At 49.6% G+C, this 17938-nt stretch overlaps 1 protein-coding gene across 2 annotated transcripts in view; it reads left to right on the forward strand.

Moving 5' to 3' along the window:
• Nucleotides 1–796: 796 nt before the first annotated feature.
• The window catches only part of LOC144170675 (uncharacterized), a 218072-nt gene continuing 200930 nt past the window's right edge, over nt 797–17938 (forward strand). For both annotated transcript variants that reach the window (XM_077700609.1, XM_077700610.1), the window contains exon 1: nt 797–1258. The gene's annotated coding sequence lies outside the window, so the exon portion shown is untranslated. The remainder of the gene's footprint in view (nt 1259–17938) is intronic.

Below are 17938 nucleotides of genomic sequence, written 5' to 3' on the forward strand. Positions count from 1 at the left end.
TGTAGTGAATCCGACTTTAAAATGCCCTGTTGGGTAGCAATCCATAACGATAAATTCGTTCTTACAGAGGCATTCAGTAAAATGCGCTTGGGGCCATAATGCTTTAATCCCCGACTCGTTGTATTGCCAATTAAAAAGTGGCTCCTCAGCAGACCGTTCTTGTGCAGTAGAGAAGCCGTCTTTAAGAAACTCGTTTCATTGTGCTGTAGTGGAATACATGTGGTCCTATAAAAGTATTCAATAAAAGGCCTTTGGTCCTTCCTAATTTGGTATCAGACTGCATTTGTCGCACCTAGAAATGTTTTTCCCAGCAACGGATCTGTGCATAGTAGTGAGGCCGAATTCAAGAGTTTCGGTGTATTTCTGAGCGACATAACTATTTGTCCCAAAATTCCGACTCAGACATTTCTGCAATGTCTTAATCCTTCAAGGTGAGTTTTCAAAAGAGGCAAGAGTAATCTACACCTCATTGAAGCGTATCCTTAAAATATGACACGGGGAATCCGAAAGTTCGCTGGTTTTTCAGGCGTGAATATCATCGTCAAACGCAACTGTATCTGAAACAATTCGACCACCCGAGCGGCATTACTAATTTTTTATCAGGCGAAGATGAAAACATTACGCATCATTGTGGTTGACTGCAGCGATTCTTCGTGCCGACCGCCTGCACTCACTCGAGGCGCGCTGCCAGTGATGCCCGCCAACCCTCCCCTCGGCGTGTTCCAGTCGGATGGGCCCGAGCCGCTTCCGGTGCCGTGACGCCTTTCCGGTTTTCGTTCTCCGCTCCGCGTTCCCGGCGCTCACCCGTCCGTCTGCTCGGAGCAGGCCGCCGCAGTCGCGTGCAGACGGCCTTCGGACAGCGAAGGTCCCGGTCGTGTGTCTTACACGCTGTTGTCGCTGCCTGTAGGGTTCGGCTGTCGTGTCCCAGCTTTGCACACGCTGTGCCGCTGACTCTTGTCGCATCTACCTTTGAAACGGTTTTCTCTCGTGCCCGTGGAGTGCACCCATTTCATTACTGTGTCACGTGCCCGCGCTACCTGTTCAGGTGTTGTGAGCCCCAGTTACCAAGCGTCCCCCTTACGACGCGAGTGACCGTCGTCTATTGTGCACTTCCCGTGTGCCCCCCTCTGGATTTCGCTGGCGCCCCGAACAGAGTGCGCGTGTGGTCCTTACTAGTGCACGTTGACCTTTTGTCGGCCAGACAAGTGTGTCGGACCATCTAGCGACTGACGTGACAAAACATCACGACAGAACACAGGTAACCTTTGCGAGTTTCGCGCCGGAATTCCGCAATGTTTACGGCGCGCCGGTCGGTTTTCTTTCCTTGTAGAAACTAAATCTCGAGAAAGAACATCGGCGACAAAAGCGTTGTGTAGTAATACCGCGTGTAGGTTATTAAGTTCTGTAGCATTTCAGATTCACCAGTACACCAAATCGCGCCAGATTCCTTAGCTAGGATATTTATTCAAGCGTCATCTCCTTAGCTTCTGTTCGGACATTGGGCGATCCTGTCTGCATTTAACTACCGCTATATCGGCGTTCGAGTTGGTGTCAAATCCTACGGGGAACGTTCGGGCCTCACCGCGTGCAGTTTATCCGCCGAGGTTTTGTTATGCTGGCACGTGTTGACCGTGTTTGGGTTTTCCTCGAGGCCTTCCTTCTCCGCCCGAATGCCGCGTCCCGTTGCGTAATAAAATGAGAAAGGGTGGTTGTCGCGCCCAGCCGAAGCTATCAACTGTCCGGAACGGGTTCTACACTCGTTTTTCTCATCTGTTGCTGCGCGCTCGTGCAGGGCATGACTGGTCCCGAAACTACGTTGTCAAACTGGTTTCCGTGGTGTTGCTCTATTTTCATCTTTGTCTACATTGCCCGATTAACCGTTGCAAAGAACATCCGCTCACTGTTCGGCATAAAAGAGAAACAGACGCGTGGGAAACAAAGGTCTTGAATCGTTTCGTGCTGTCGATATCTCAATCGCGCGGTCGTTCGCTCAGAATCGAATTTTCGTGGAAAATAGCGTGTTAATTATTGCGTGTTCGCGCGCAACTTCATTTTCTCACAATAAAGACTATTTTTCAACGCTCCAGATTTTTTTTTTTTTTTTCAAAATAACTTGATCGTAAAATAATCGCCTGCTAATATGGCACGAATATCCCAAAATATTTTCTTTTTCAGAAATGTTCCTAATAATTCACAGAATGGTCAATTACTTTTTTGAGCGTGCCGGCTTTGCAGTCTTAGCACCATATTTCGCTCCTTATATTTTGCCCAATTTTAGCGAGGATCAGTGAAACTGGAGGTGGGAAGTACTTTGTACGTACCTTTCCTCAACCCGGCATGTTCGGATGCTTAATCTAGTCTCCTTTCCCTTCTAACGGGTGATCGGACTAACATTAAACGCGAACTAACGCGAACAGTTCGTCCTGATTAACCTTGACTTTAACGACCTTAACTTCTCCTGAAGGACAGAACAAAGAAAGCGTGTTTTCTTGGCTACACAAAGAAATAAAAAAACTTTAAAACACTCATGTGACATTGTATAGTACGCTCGATAATTGGTTTCGGAAGTATTCTTTGCCTGAAATTTACGATCTCCTCGAAAGGAGCCATTTATAGAATGCTTTAGTAAGCAGGGCCGTTTAAAAACGCGACATACATTCCCCTCGGCCAATTTATCACTTTATTTTGCTGCATCTCCCGAGAACATTTCGAAGCAGTGGTCTTCAATTATAGTAAATTTATAAAATGCGTATTGTTGGTGAAAGTGGAATAAAAACATACATACGCATTTCAGCATGATAATAGCTGCGCATGAAACTGTAACTTACAATATTTATATTGCAACAAGACTGGCAGCCGCTTCTCACCCTATTTTAGTATTTTCTCGTCGAGAGAGAGCGAGAGAGAAACAACTTCTATGTAGCCAGAAATGCCTATTTACAAACACTGCCCCATTCCAACGCTATCACCGCGTGGTACTAAAAGTTCCTTTTTTTTGTGTGTAAAAGGGTAATGGCCACTACTGCTTTTTCGGCGATTTTCACCCGTCAGAACTGCGCATGACCTTGAGGGTGCGTGTATAAGGTATTTGTACACCATTTGTGCCACCTATGGCTGCAACGAAGAGAGGTATTCCGATTAACCCCAAAAGATACAGACTCGCTTTTGTAGTCCAAGTTGTGCATCCATCGCGGGACGCGTCTTTCCTCCTACGGCGTCTATCTTTTCCAGTCTATCGGGCAAGAGCTTTTTTCCCCCCTCAAATTATGCCAGCGTTGCGATTGAATGCAATCAGTTTCAACGCGTTCTTTTTTTTCTTTTGGAGGATTTCAAAGTCTGTCTTTCGGGGTTAGCACGGAGCGTAGGACCGTAAACGCGTAATACGTTTGAAAACACCCAATGAACAATCAATAAAACGCGCTGTTTCAACAGCCGACCGTGGCACAAAATTGCGTCAGTATGGGTAATGCATGCGCTCCCCGTCTCAGTATCACATCAAAACATTTCGTTGCAGTCCGCGATAGTTGAAAAATATATACCGCAAAGCTGTGGCAATGTAGGAAGAGATTCGTATGCAGCCGCTGCGCAATCATGCGTGCTCTCGGCGTCAGCAAATTCTGAAGTTCGCCGCGCCCGGCGTTCGGAGCAGCCAAGACGGCGGCGGCGTCGGTCAATGTCTGGCGCAGCAGCCTCTCGCGGAGTTCTCGCCATCTCCATTCCGCCTAGCGAACACCTGTAGCTCGGCGGCGCTGCGTCCGCGATCGGCGCTTGCTTCTCTTGCGTGGCCGAGGCGACTCTAGAGCGCCGCGTTATCGGGCTTTCTTATCTCCCGCCGCTGGCGTTGGCAGTTGCAGGCGGAGTTGTGGACGGCCTCCGTCGTTTGCGCGGTTCCGCGTCCTTTCTCACCCCAGCAAAGCGATGATTGTGTGACGGGCCTTCAACGGCTGCCACCGTGTTATGGTGGCTAGAAGGCCCACCATAACCGTGTTCACGCCTTGGCCAATTCGAAACTCCGCAGCGGTGATGCTAGAATGCCCGGTTGATGCAGTATGCGGGAACATTTCCACTCCAGGGGTGAAAATGTTTACCATGTCTTTAGGACTTTTGAGGGTAGGGATCGTGCGGTTCATAATGCTAAAGTCAAACCCGTTTATAGCGAATTGCAATATGCGCCGCGATTAGTTCGATATATCCAATAGTTCGATATAGCCGAACCCGCCTATAACGAACTTATCGTTGCAAGTTCGCAATCCGCAGGAGCCCCCCCTCCCAAACTCCACCATCTCCGCATTCAGAAACGAACACAGTAAAGTAGCCATTACAATACTCAAAATAATCCATTTATTGCAAGTAATAAAGCTTCTTTCAGCCTGAACTGCCTACTTTGCAAATAAAAAGCGATGATTTTTGTTTTTACTTTCGTTTTGGCGGCTTCAACTAGCATAGCATTCTCTACACGAAACATTGTTTGCACCAGTTCAAGTCCGCGTACTCCAAAATCTAAGAAGCATTGGCGGAGCACATTTACTGCCGAAAGCGCTTCATTATAAGCTTCGGACGGGTTTCACTCGCGACATCATCGGGAACGTGGGGAGCTCTTCCCACAGTTCACCGATGCTGCTGTCTTGGTTCGGACTCGCTGACTGCGCGGGTTCCGTCATGAGTCCCGCACGTCGGAAACAGTCACGGCAAGTGTCGGGTGTCATGTCGCTCCGTGCGAGGCGCAATGTCTCAGTCGCAACTCTTGCTCCGTGGTCGCGGCCAATCCATATCTCAATCGCCGCTCCGAGACCATGCATTTCGGCGACCATTCTAGGCGCGCAGAGTTCGATATATCGGATGTGAACTTCGTTATAAGGAATATGTTTCCCATGTATTTCCGTTACTGAATTATTTTTGTTCGATATACAGCATAATTCGCTCTATCCGGGTTCGTTATAGCCGGGTTTGACTGTACTTCGTTACTTCCCCAATATTTTCGTTGAGCTGGAGGTTTAAGCTCCATCTGTAAGTTATTTGAGATAGTGCGGCCGTCACCGTGGCCTGGTATCTTTTGAACAAGACAGGACGTCTCCTTCACGCCTGAAACTCGAACCAGCTTCAAAGCATTGAGCGTACGGGTGTGTAAAAAGAAGTTTTAGAACGTGCATGCGTGATGCGCTTGTATCGATAGGCTCCCCAAAAGGTATAGAATGCAGCGTAGAAAAACAAATAACAGTGTGCAAAAACATAGCTGAAATTATACTTGTTCGTGGCCGTTCACGGACGTTCTTTCCACTTTTGACGTCCGGTTTCTCGTCAGCTAAGGCTAAAACACCATGGCGCGCCTTTTCAGCCCATACAACACGCTGCGTAAGCTACTCAGGCACGAATGACGGGGCCCGTTTTACCATAAACTCGAAAGCAAATGGGACCTGAGTGCTGGATAAGGTCTAGCTTTTTGAACACCCGACCCCAAATGAGTCAGCATGCGGCGAACTAAAGGTCAAAGATAGCTTTGAAGGAGAGAGTAAAAAAGTATGTTTCAGAAGAGAGGGCACTTGGACTTGCGTAGAGTTGACAGGCCTGTCACCATTAATTAGACAACAAGGTTCACAAACATACCTGTTTTTATCGTCATCATATTGTGACATTTAAGCCAGATGAGGCCGTTGTGCCCTTAGCGTGGTCCCGTAGACATGTCGTCAGACGCACAGCATATATTGCGCCTTCTTCACGGATGTGCGGGAACGGTAAAAGAAGTTCGCTAAATTAGCAGGTATACGGTCTCCCCTAATCATGATGCATGGTTTATTTCGGCATTTACGTCAAGTCCAGTCGATCTGCGAATGATCGCTCCTGTTTCGCTAACGCATCATGCGCACGCCTGGGGGTGTATGCATTATCCCAGCAATTACCGTGACTCACTTCCGATTGTATGGATTAGCGCCAGGTAGACCAACGGTTTCCTAGCTCAGTGATCAATCTTTTTGTTTGCATTCACTGCACGTGTAAGTACTCTGCGCTACTCGTGGGATATAGTCTAGTACAACATGCGGCTACGAACCTCTGAAGGAGTGACGAGGCTTGCGTGCTGGCCGTAACAGTTTTGTTTAGGCTGCGTGTACTTTGTCTAAACTACCTTGTCATTCTGCCTTACTGCGTTCACCCTTCTTTTTTTCTGTATGTGAGCAAAGTAGCGAAACAGAAGAGAAAAAAAAAAAAAAACGAAGACAGCATTGCGGGTCCCCGCCTACGAAAAAAAAATATATAATTCATAGAGGGACTTGAGATACCATAAGTGTGTTATGCTGGAAAGCATACTTGGAGGAGGGTATGTTGACATCGGAGCCGACCGAATTTGGCGAATAGGCAGTCCCTGACAGCAGCTGTCGTCGTCATTGGACAATGCTCTTGAGTGGATATGTGAGAATTGTACGTGGGTATATTGACGTCACTGCCTAATGGGAATTGGTGAACCGGCGGTGAGCTTCTCACGGCAGCTGCAATCGCTGCTGAGTCCACGTGAGTGGGTTTGTTTTTAGGGTTATACTCAGCGTGACCTTAGGGGTAAACTTAACGTTTAGCCTAACTCCGTACCAAGCAGCGTCAAGCTCTTTGTACGTCAAGCTGCGGGTAAATGGCTGGCGACGTCGCTCCTCAAGGCGTAACGCTAGGCCTAATGTGGGGGCTGGCGCATATCCAATGAAAACGTCATGCTGGCACATACCCGCATTCTCAGCCAATGGGATTTCTGGTACCTTCGAAGTTATCCCGACGACGCCGGGAATTCGCGGTAAGGGTAATATAATGCTTTCGCATGAAAAAAAATTGTGGTTGATCCCTTTTTCATAGGAATCGGTAAAACACAAAAGTGAAATGTGCCTTCACAGGAGCAGTTGAATGTTTATTGAGCATCGATATGAACTTGCACATCGCTATTTATATTTCGTCGGTATGACACCGTACGAATCAACATTAGACACTGGATTACACGCGCCGGAGTATTGCGTAAATCCGATTGAAACCCCGTGCGCTCGCAAACCGTGCGAACGAAATCGAGCGGGTTGTCAGCGAATCGTTTGGTGAAGTCACGGTCCGCAACAGCGAAAGGACCATGATTAGCGGGTCGGCAGCAGTCTTGTGGGCGTGCTTGGCGAGCGACGTCCTGCTGGCCGGTAGCTTCGGCAAAGGTGCGACCACTTCGGTCCTGCTCCTTGGCGTGTACGGCAGGCGATTGCGTTGCGACGAGCTCAGCTTGTGGAACGCGAGAGGCTGAGTTCGTAGCGTGGACTGTGAATTCGTGAACGCGTTTTGTTTCCCGCTGGCATGTCTCTCGTCGCACCACAGGAGAGCGACATTCACCAGTCGGCGTCGTTGCCTTTCTGCCTTAATGCAACAGTTTTCTTACACGGGGCCACGGTGGAATAATTATTCCTCCACCGTGCACGGGATCATCACGGCCCCAGAATAGGCGGCGGATAAGCACCGCAGCTCATTACCGAGGCGCCAACTATCGGCGCTCATTAGCGTCATGACGCACTATTTCGCCTGACCTCTCCTACACGGCAGCACCATCTGAATGGAGAACGTTATAGGGAAGGATATAAGGCGCGTTCGTAGAGCTACGCAGGCTTGAGTTCATAGCCCAGTTGGCAGAGCGTTTCACACTTCCCGTGGCGGCCGGAGTGATCGTGGGCTCGAATCCTAGCGCCGCCGCGTCAGTGGAACTTTTTCTGGCGACATCATTTCTGTGACGGATATGACGTTGGTAAAGTCTTGCTGTACCCCGACATAAACCACTTTCGTGTTAAAAAGTGCGCACTGTAATGATTTTTTCGGTGAATTGAGTGAGCGCCATTTCTGCGTATTCCTACAGCACTCCCTATTTAAGCCTTACTCGGCTCTCCATCGATTGATTATAGTGTTTAACGCGCCGACGCAACGCAGGTGATGAGGCGCACTGTAGTGGAGGGCTCCGGATTAATTTTGACCACCTGGTGATCTTTAACGTGCGCCGAAATCTCTTACACATGGGCGTTCTTGCTTTTCGCCTCCATCAGAAAAGCCGCTGCCGGGCCCGAGAATCGAACCCGCGTCCTCGGCTATCCATCGCTGCCAGAAGTTAATAGGCTCCTGTACAAGCCAAACCTACGCGATAGCGTCTAACGCCAGCAAAACTTACTCCGACAACGGATATTCAGCACCATGACATTATGACGAGCCAGATACAAGACGGCTTCGTGGAATGCCTCGCGGGCATCGCTTAAAGCGAGATTGTTGTAAACAAGGCCTCTGCGGAGACTAGGAATCTCGTATTACGCGTAGCGCTCTGAGCCAGAAAGTAAACATCGCTGCAGGTATTTTCAGAGCGAGGCGAAAAACCCAAACTCCGGCGTTTCTCCCCTGATGTCTCGGGCGGCCTCGCCGCTACAGCTTAACCCGGAAATGGTGAACGTAAACCAAGGGCGTGCGCATCGACGACGCTCTGTACACCTTCTCATTCCTTCCCGCCGCTATCTCCTTCTTTCTCTTCGTGCTCGCTGTTTCTCGGATGGCGCTGCTGTCATTCTTCGCCGCGAAGGCGTCCGTAAACTGCACGGCAGAGCTGTTTGATCAGCGCCAAATCCGGGCAGATTTGTTGCGCAAAAGCTTTCGTCCGGGAAGAATGATGATCCCCCGTCCGCGCGTTTTGGGGAAGTTTGGAGGGTGGTTTGTTTTCTTTCCTTGTAATCGAACTCTCTATTCATTTCTTTTTTTCTGCCTTCCGGAGGACATCCTCGTATAATCTACGTTGCTCATCGCTTTGTTGTTGTTTTTATCCTCTTTACGACGCGGGCTTTGTTTTCTTTCTTTTTTCACTCTAGGTTGCGTGTGTGCTAGGAGTGGGGTGCTGTATCTTCCCGTGCGCAGGCAGAAAAACGGAAAGCGAAAGGAACAAACAGGAAGAGAGAACGTTGTTGTTGTCGGCGGCTCCCGCGCCCATTGTGCGGAGTGCCTGGGTTCACAACAGCCGCGATTTGCGTGCGCGAGGATGTGTTCTGGCCGCCGCGTTTCTCCCCGCCGTTTCAATTACACTGCGCGGCCCAAAAGATCGCTGCTGGCGTGCGCCCCTTGTTTGTTGGCGTGGCGGAGGAGACTTACAGCGACGCTTTCGGATTTCCCGCGGGAAAACACGCGTTCTCCCGCATCCTCCCGCATCCTCCCGCATCTCCCGCGCAGAAATCTCGAAGCCTCCCGGACTTTTCGCGGCTGCTTCTTATTCGCGGCCTGCGTGTCTTCCGGCTCACGCACTCTCTCTTCAGAAATCGCTTAGGCGTCTCTAAGAACGTGGATCTGGCGTCTGCGAAGGGAACCCGCGTGTGTTGTTTCTGGAGATACGGAACACGCGTTTTCGATCCGCGAAAGTGTTTTAACCGTTTATTTTTTTTAGCCTAAGAAGTTGCGGCAATAGACTAAACTCTTTTTTAAAAGGTACAAGCGGCTGCTCTCTGTACCAGAGTTCTGGTCGGTTTCAGGGGTATTACTTTAGCACGAAAACCGTTTCTCGGCCTCAAAAGTGCGTCCGTTCTGCGGTTTGTGGTGAATATCTAGGCAGATATGCGATTGCCGTGTTTTTGAAGCCAGCATTAAACATAGCGCATATGCTTTGTTGAGCACAGGGTGCGCCTTACAACGCTCGTTGGATGAAGTTGCCCTAAGTTTTTGAAAAGCGAGCAACGATCGCGGCTAAGCCCGGTAATTCTTTAACAAAAGAAAATTAAAGTTGATAGAATTTCCCCTTTCTTCCTAATCGTTTCTGCATGCCACGTAGTATGCAGTGCGGCGTCTTGTGGTTAAAATAATGCACCCCTCCGTCTAACGATGACGATGGTTGAACGCAAAGCTTGCTCGTGCAGGAAGTTTCGACTGAGTTCCGCCCATGTCGAAATGGAGCGACCGGATAGACCCCGGCGTCATAAAGCGAGGGGTGCACGTTCGATTCCAGCCACTGAAGCGTTTTTTTCTTTCACTTCACCCGATATCATTCATCATCATCGTCAGAAAAAGTTGGCTTTCCTGCAGGGCGTTTTCGCGTTACAGACGCGATCAGTGAGAACACTAAAGCTTCGCTTTAAAACGGCCTTTCTATGTTTCCTGTTCGAGACTTTCGTTGCAGAGGCAATGGGCCGAACGTATTTTCCGGAGTTCTGCTTCTTGAGCTTTGCTCGGAGCGTGCGGAAACATAGCTTCTGTAGTCCGTGCATGCCGCTGTCTCTGCATTCACTCTCAATATTCATCTCCCCAATGAGCGCGCGTAGTCTACGAAGCGAATACGGCAGAGAACCTATACCTAACTGAAGCGCCGCTAAGGACGCTCGGTCGTGCGTGCGAGTGGAAAGCCAGGAAGCAGCACTCTTAAGTGTTTATTATTACGCATCCCGGTGCTTACCGAATCGCCAAGTATCCGACGAAGGCGTTATCCCGAGGAGGCACTGCGGCAACGGCAACAGTGTACGCGTGGAGAAGCTCGGGGAAGAAGTCGAGCCAGCTTTCGTTTGAAGCTGCTGCGGCAGCGACTGGTTTGTTCGCCAGCCAACTGTGTGCCTTGAATATTGAGGAGGCTCGCCGTGCAGGCATCCGGGGCTGCGTTTCGGGCAAGCTCAGCCACCCTCCCGTACGTCTGCGCATCCTTCTCTTCGTTTCTATTTAAGCTTTCAACCCGGCGTCGTTCTGTCGTTCATTTATCCTCTCCGTCTGTCTGTCGCCCTCCCCGTGCTTTGCATTCCAACCTCGTTTGTACCCGCTCCTGCAGCCGACGTTGCGACGGGCGTCGTAATAGAACGCGCGTGCGTGAAGAGGAACGGACGTGAGAATGTGCGCGTGAGCGCAGTGCGAGATTTTTCGCGCTCCTCTCGCAATGGGGAGGCCCATTTTTCACGGTCGCGCACGGAGAGAAGAGACGAGAAGCGAAATCGACAAGGGGGGGTACGCCGTGGGTCGGGGGGGCGTACGGAAAGCACGAGTTCACCGCGCGTGTTCGAATTTCGCGCGCTTGCCCGAAGCATGGCTGGATGTTGTGTCCCCAACCGTCATGCATGACTGACAGCCCGCACGTATTGCACCGGGTGGTGCGTTTTAATCTGGGTTCCGCGAAGAATGCTGCCCCCTTCCTTCTTTTCGCTATTTTGTACAAACTGTTTTTACGTGCACTTTCTGTCGTGTGGGGTCGCCCGCGTACATTTCTGGTGATATCGAATCAACGAACAATGCGCCTGATTAAATGGCTGGCTCAATGATTTTTTAGCTTCACGCAGTACATACAGCAAAGAATGCCTAGATTAATGCAAACTGCGTGACTGCTCAGTTACTGTGCATTGCTGTCGCTGATGAAAGTGTTCCCTCTACGTGCTGGTCATTATAAGAAGGTATCGGTTTGATAACAACAATAAGTTATAAGTATGAACCAACCGAAGGTGAAGAAGGACCATGGAACCGCCATTACAAATGTCGAAATGAATTTTAGCATATTTCATTAATTTCAGTTTCGCCGACCTTGTATACAGTTATACAGGAAATTAGCTCCAAGCAAAAATATCTGTGGGCGCAGTAGTGTATTTATGTATTAAATGGCTGCGGCTTGGGACATGATTTTATCCATTTAGGCAATGAGTATCCACTGCTAAATGAAAAGTGGTTTTCATCTTCTCGTATCGTGCATTAGCCGCACTCATTCTTTTTGCTCGAATATTGTGATTATTTCCCGAACGTGGGTTATTTCTAAACTTTGCTCTGTACTTTTTTTAGTAACTGTTTTATTACTCTACCAGCTCAAATCTTGTTTACTCGAGGCCTCACGTATTTTTAAGCTGTGTTCGAAATTCTGAGATAGCATCATTTCTCCACGCTACAAATTGGTCTCCCCCCCAATACGCTTTTCTCTGCCTATCTCTGAGTGACCCCAATTCGTACCACCGAAATAACGACCCCGCGTATGAGGATCTCATGTCCGGAAAAAAAGGTAAATGGCCGTCAAAGTACATATGCAAGTTCTACATCTCGATCCAAAGTACACGTATGAGTTCGACGTCTCGATCCACTTTATAAACTTCTGAATAAATACTTCGCGATAGGCTCACCACTCGAGCCCAACCGGCGATACATCGAGGGGCGAGCCAGCTAATCACTCCTATAGAATCCCGAAACAGCTAGCGTAGAGGAAACGCGTGATGTTCTCTCTGTAACCAAATATGCCTCCACCGCACACCAGATTGACCAGTTTAACAAGGTTTTGCTGGTGGCAAGTACAGGTGTAGAACGCACCAGTTCTGGCATTTGGTACCCATTCACCGTTGCGGGTTTTCACCTTTAGGTCCGTGTACAATTATGTGTACAGGTGTAGAACGCACCAGTTCTGGCATTTGGTACCCATTCACCGTTGCGGGTTTTCACCTTTAGGTCCGTGTACAATTATGTAAATGCAGAACCGGAATACAGGAGATAATTTTAGTTTAACTTTGCTAGGTGTGCCGGTAAAGTGAGCACCCGCCAAACAAATGTTCAGGGGCAAAGTGGTCGGCGGAGACTGTATGTTAGTGCAGTAGTTGTTTGCAGTGAGCGGTACGACTTAAAATACAAAAGGCTGTGCCTTTAGACAGATGTGTCGCCGTATATCCGTCTAAATTGCGGCGATAGATGTTCGCACTGCCTGATGATGTTCGATTTGAGAATGGTTATGTGCAGCCGCGCTTTTTTGCCTCCCTATTACCGTATTCTTCATTGTGGTAACCCGGTAAAACGCGTTCTTTGTTCCTGCTGCTTCTGCTGGATAAACCAGTGACGCCCGTCTTCCGTCTCTCTGGCCATAAACCCATCGCACCCTATTGGCGGGAAGCCTGATGCGCTTAATGTACGGAGGAAAATATTAAGCACGCGAAGCTCTAAGGAGCCGCATAGGCACTCGGTGACCCAACACTTAAGCCACTTTAGAGCGATTTCGATTTCGCGCCAGTGGCGGCGGCGCGGTTGCCTCCGAGAAACGAGGGTTGGGGCGCGGGTCCTATTACCACGTCTCCACGGACCCCGTTCAATCCCGCCTTCCGGCCTTGCCCCGTCTGCTTCTTGGGAGAGCGGGAGACGTTAAAACGGAAGAAGAAACGACGCCAAGGCGCCCCCCATGCAAGTCGAGGGGCGGCGGAATTGGAAAAACGCGCCCGCGATATATACCGCCGCCGGCCGCTCGGAAACAAGTGAAATCGCGGCGAATGAAACACGCTCCGAACGCACGCACGAACACGTTGGGCGCGCGAGCGCACAAGTGGAGCGGTAAAGTAGACTGCGCGCAATAAAGCAGAAAGTACATAGGGGATCGGAGGGAGGGAGACACGGCTAAGAAGCGGGCCGTGGGTTCCAAGGTTTCCGTGCAATGCGGCGTCTTGCCGTGCGGCGCTGTTTCAGTATGGCGCCCCAGGGAGCCGACGCGGGGGCCTTTAATGCAGAATCAGCCTTTTCACTTCTCTCCTAAGCGAGATGCCCTTTCCCTCCTGGTCCGGAGAATGAAAGCGTTTCTGTGTCGTCTGTTATTATTTTTTGTACCTACCTTCGGCGCTTTTCTCTATAGTGCGAGGGGTTCGGCGAATTCCTTTTAAGTTTTTTTGCCCCGACCATCTCAGTCTTTCCCTACGCGTTGATTTTGGCCCTTTGCGGAGGAACGAGCGGAAGCTGTGATTCGTAAAGGCGCGGTTACTTGCGCGGGAAATGGTTGTACTTCCTTGCCGGAGGGCGAAATAGAAAATGATGCGAGAAACGGGGAGCGAAAACAAGAGCTCGAGACGGGGGTTGTGAGTGTATAGCTGAAATGAAATTGAAAGCCCAATAATCGTTTCACGAGCGGTTGAGGATGGGAGAATACCGTGGCTGGTCCATTACGTGGCTCCGTCTTTCACGCATTTTGAGTTCTCGTTTCCACTAATGCTTGTAGGGACTACTTCTGAATGCCGAGCTTTATTTAGTCGTCTTCGCACGTATGGAGGTTCGCTTGACTCAGTCGTAGTGAATTTAAAGGGAAGTGAACCGCACTCAGATGTTCGAGTGCATTTGCCCGGTTAACAAGGTAAAAAAAGGAGGCACGGAAGTTTTGGTCGCCTGGAATGACCATTTCCTCTCCCCTTTATTGGTAAACGAAGGAATGACACGCGGAGGCTATCGAGTTAAAGTATGAATGTACTATTAAGTTAAGGAATGCATGTTAGTGTAGGCAGAGGACCTTATACGCGGCGGCCCAATATGGAAATGCGGGAGCTTTACGTTATGCGCGGGCGTTTTTCATGGTACACTGCGATAGAAATGCATTAGATATTTTGCTGATCTGTGAAAAAAAAGTGCAACGCTACAGATCTGCGCATAAAATAGACAGGTAAACCGGGAACTTTGGGACTTGTCATCTTTCACGGTTTTTGATACGGCGCGTCGTTGTACGCATTGTACAGAGGTGTGTATAATATTCTTGTAATCGTTTTTAGTACCACTTCGGACGGACATTAACGCGAAACAGACATCAATCGAGGTGAGACTCATGGAGTCACGCATTAATGAACCTGTTCGGTTCAACGCAACAGTTTGGGTGAGTTGGCAGTAACCGAATGGCATTTCGACATCATAACAAGCGCAAAGGAATGCGAACAGAAAGAAGACACGCATAAACAGGGTGGACGACTGCGACATCGTAACAAGTGCAAACGACACCATAACAAGCGCAAACGCGAGACAGGCGGTGTATCTTCGTTGTGCTTTCATTCCTTTGCACTTGTTATGGTGTCCAAGTCCGCTTCGGTTATCAGTCCCGTACTGCACGCGGACTGCCGGGGACTCAATCCATCATTTTTTTTTACATTTACTGCTAGGTCGAACCTCCATTCCGAGGGGAGTTCTTAGGCGTCCTGCAGTTCATCAACTACTGTTACGTCCAGGACAACAGTGTTGCACTGTCTCAAAGGCAAACGGCGGCCCTTTGCAAAAGCTGCCGGAGGGACGTACCCTTGCTGTTTCTTGTGCGCCAGTTACAGGACTTCGTTTCGCCCAGCGCGCGATCTACGTAAACAGGCTGTCTAGGGCAGGGAACGTGGCGCATGAAATCGTGTAAGGGACGCAAACGAGGGCGTTGTGCGTGGGGGGCCCGAGATGGTTTTCGCGGCCGAGCGGAAGCCTTGCAGAGGCGAATAAATTGCGGTCTTCGGGGGGACTGAGGAGAAACATTAATTGTGCCACTAAGCAGGCTGCTCGGTGGCACGGCAGGCAGTGGTTGGCGGCTCTGTGTGAACCGTAATTGTGCATTCCACCCAGCGACGCGGTCAGTCTCTCCAGGTTGCCACAAGTGCTAAACGATTGGCTTGACAATTATTCAAAGGCACCGTTAACACAAGTTGACTTAAAGCGATGTCTAATCTCTCTCTCTCTCTCTCTCTCTCTCTCTCTCTCTCTCTCTCTCTCTCTCTCTCTCTCTCTCTCTCTCTCTCTCTCTCTCTCTCTCTCTCCTCTCTCTCTCTCTCTCTCTCTCTCTCTCCTCTCTCTCTCTCTCTCTCTCTCTTTCACCATCATGCTGTTTAAAGCCATGAAATCTCTCTCTGCATTGCCGCTAGCAAAGATTGAACGTTGCGAAAGCGAGCTCTCTCTACTTTTTCCTTTCCACTTTCTCCACTGGACAGGGGTCAGGAGCCTCTTCGCAATAGTAAACGCAGCTTTCCAGACGTGAGTTACCATTTCAGGGGTCCTCACTAGACCAGGGACGCCTGTACCCATTAAAGAAGAAACCGGTGGGTGCCCTGCGGTACGCGGATTTGAACCCGGTACCTCCCGCATACGAGGGCGAGTGCTGTACCTCTGAGCCATCGCGTCTCTCTCTCTTCTCCTCTCTCTCTCTCTCTCTCTCTCTCTCTCTCTCTCTCTCTCTCTCTCTCTCCTCTCTCTCTCTCTCTCTCTCTCTCTCTCTCTCTATCACGCTGTTTAAAGCCATGAAATCTCTCTCTGCGCTGTCGCTAGCGAAGATTGAAAGCTACGAAAACAGCTCTCCTCTACTCGCTCTGTTCACTTCTTCTTTCCGTACTATTCTATATATCGCTTGCTATGTTGACATATCGGTGTGAATCTGAGAAACGGCGACAAAATTTTGTCGACATGCGCCAGCTATTATTCACGTAATAAGATATTGTGTCTTGGTCCTGGGATTCAAGGCTTCCCGCGAGATAGTTCCTCCTGATCGATTCATCAATACCTGCGCGCACTGCGTGTTGCGCCTAACCAGCTTGCTGCGCTGGAAGCGCTGCTTCATTTTGCTATTGGTTCCCGTTGTTGTGGGCATCCAACATTTTCCTTTCGTTCAGTGCAGTTCCCCACTTTTTCAGCTGCTGCATTATTGTTGATGGAGCCACGTCACGTGAGCTTCTCCAAACATGCGATAGTGCTGGCCGAGAAGCCGCGCGCGTATTGCGAAGTTTGAAACATTGATGGAGAAGTGTGCCCTGGAGAGCGGAAGCATCAACGGCAAGAATACATGAGTACATAATTATAGGAATCTGCGGCGATTCGTTTATTCCTAACCATTGTTTTTTAACGTGATTAGCATTCTCCGGCCGCTTCAGCCAGTTTTTGTTCTCTGTAAAGGTCTCGATGCCTTTCATGGTGCTGGCTTCAATTTGTTTCGTAACGTATATAGCCTTAGTCTCCGCCGTTCTGGGTCGAGGTTTTTTTGCGCACTTCCGCAATTTCCCCGGCTATTGCGTTCGTTCGCTTTTTCGGGCTCTCCTCTTAGTGCCCCGTGCCCCACTTCTCCCCTCACGTGCCGCGGGTTTTGTTCGTTCGGAACGGGCTTTGTTCAGTGGAGAAACGGACATCCGGAACTGGCGAAGAACATAACAAGAAGAGAGAGAGGAAGGAGAGAGCGTCAGAGGACGTAATCGCATTAATTTCGAGGCGGAGCGCCTACGTGATGGGAGAAGCGCTTTGCGAGTCTCTGTCTGGGCTGCTTCTGGATTTGCATGCAATCTCCTTCGTTCCTTATACTTTCCACTTTGCATTGCGACTGCACTCTTTCTTCGGAGCACGTTTTTTGCGCCCGCCTTAGAGATCGGTCGAGTTCCGCATTTTTATGTTCGAGTGTTTCGATATACGTCGGATGGTTTGAAGCCCATTGCAAAGTTTTGTTACTAGTTGGGCTGAGCCACTGCGTGAGCTTCATTACCTTCTCTCTGTTTCGTTCGTCCGTTCACTTGGTGCTTTCGGTTTAGTTGTGCGCGCTTGCTTCCATTACGCTTACGTTTTGTGCTTGTATCTGGTTCGAAATTGCCACGCTTGTCTATGCAGCTCCTTCGCGACGCCGCTGTCTCGGTTGCCATTCTCTCATTTCGTTAAAACGAAATGCCGCACGGGGGGAAGCGGCTGCAGCATTAGCATAATGTGCTCGCAAAGTAAACCTTGAACAAAGCTAACCGTAACGTGGTAAAGTTTATTTTTCTTTTTGCCTTGCTGTCGGAATGCAGTCGCGGAATTCAAAGTGGGTTCCTATTCACACGCTCGCGATCTGTACTGCGCCGGTAAAATGAACGATTTTCGTATCATGTTCTCACTGCTTCAGAGCTTTGCGCAGGGTCTACCATGCGTGCCGGTGGCCACGCTAGACGCTCGTGCAACGTTGTCTATACATTGCAACGCAAATGCTGACAGTGTCATCCCGGATGCAAAACCACTTGCGCAGTCCTCGCGCTCGCTGCGTGGGCGTAGAAAGCAGTGTAGTTGTTTCGTGCACGGAGAGGGCGGGTACACTCCCCACACAAGCGGCCGCCCTAGCTGTCGCGTTGTGGTAATGAAATGCGTCGTCGCGCACCATCCTGACGAGTATGGAGAGGCATTGTCGCCTATCTTGCCGCCTTTGTAATACGAATATGTAAGAAAAAACGCGCTCGTGATAGGAGGAAAAAAAAAAAAA

This window comes from Haemaphysalis longicornis, unplaced genomic scaffold, assembly GCF_048455015.1.
Source record: "Haemaphysalis longicornis isolate Haplotype H1 unplaced genomic scaffold, Haemaphysalis longicornis Haplotype H1 scaffold_2, whole genome shotgun sequence".
In the NCBI taxonomy this organism is placed as follows: Eukaryota; Metazoa; Arthropoda; class Arachnida; order Ixodida; family Ixodidae; genus Haemaphysalis; species Haemaphysalis longicornis.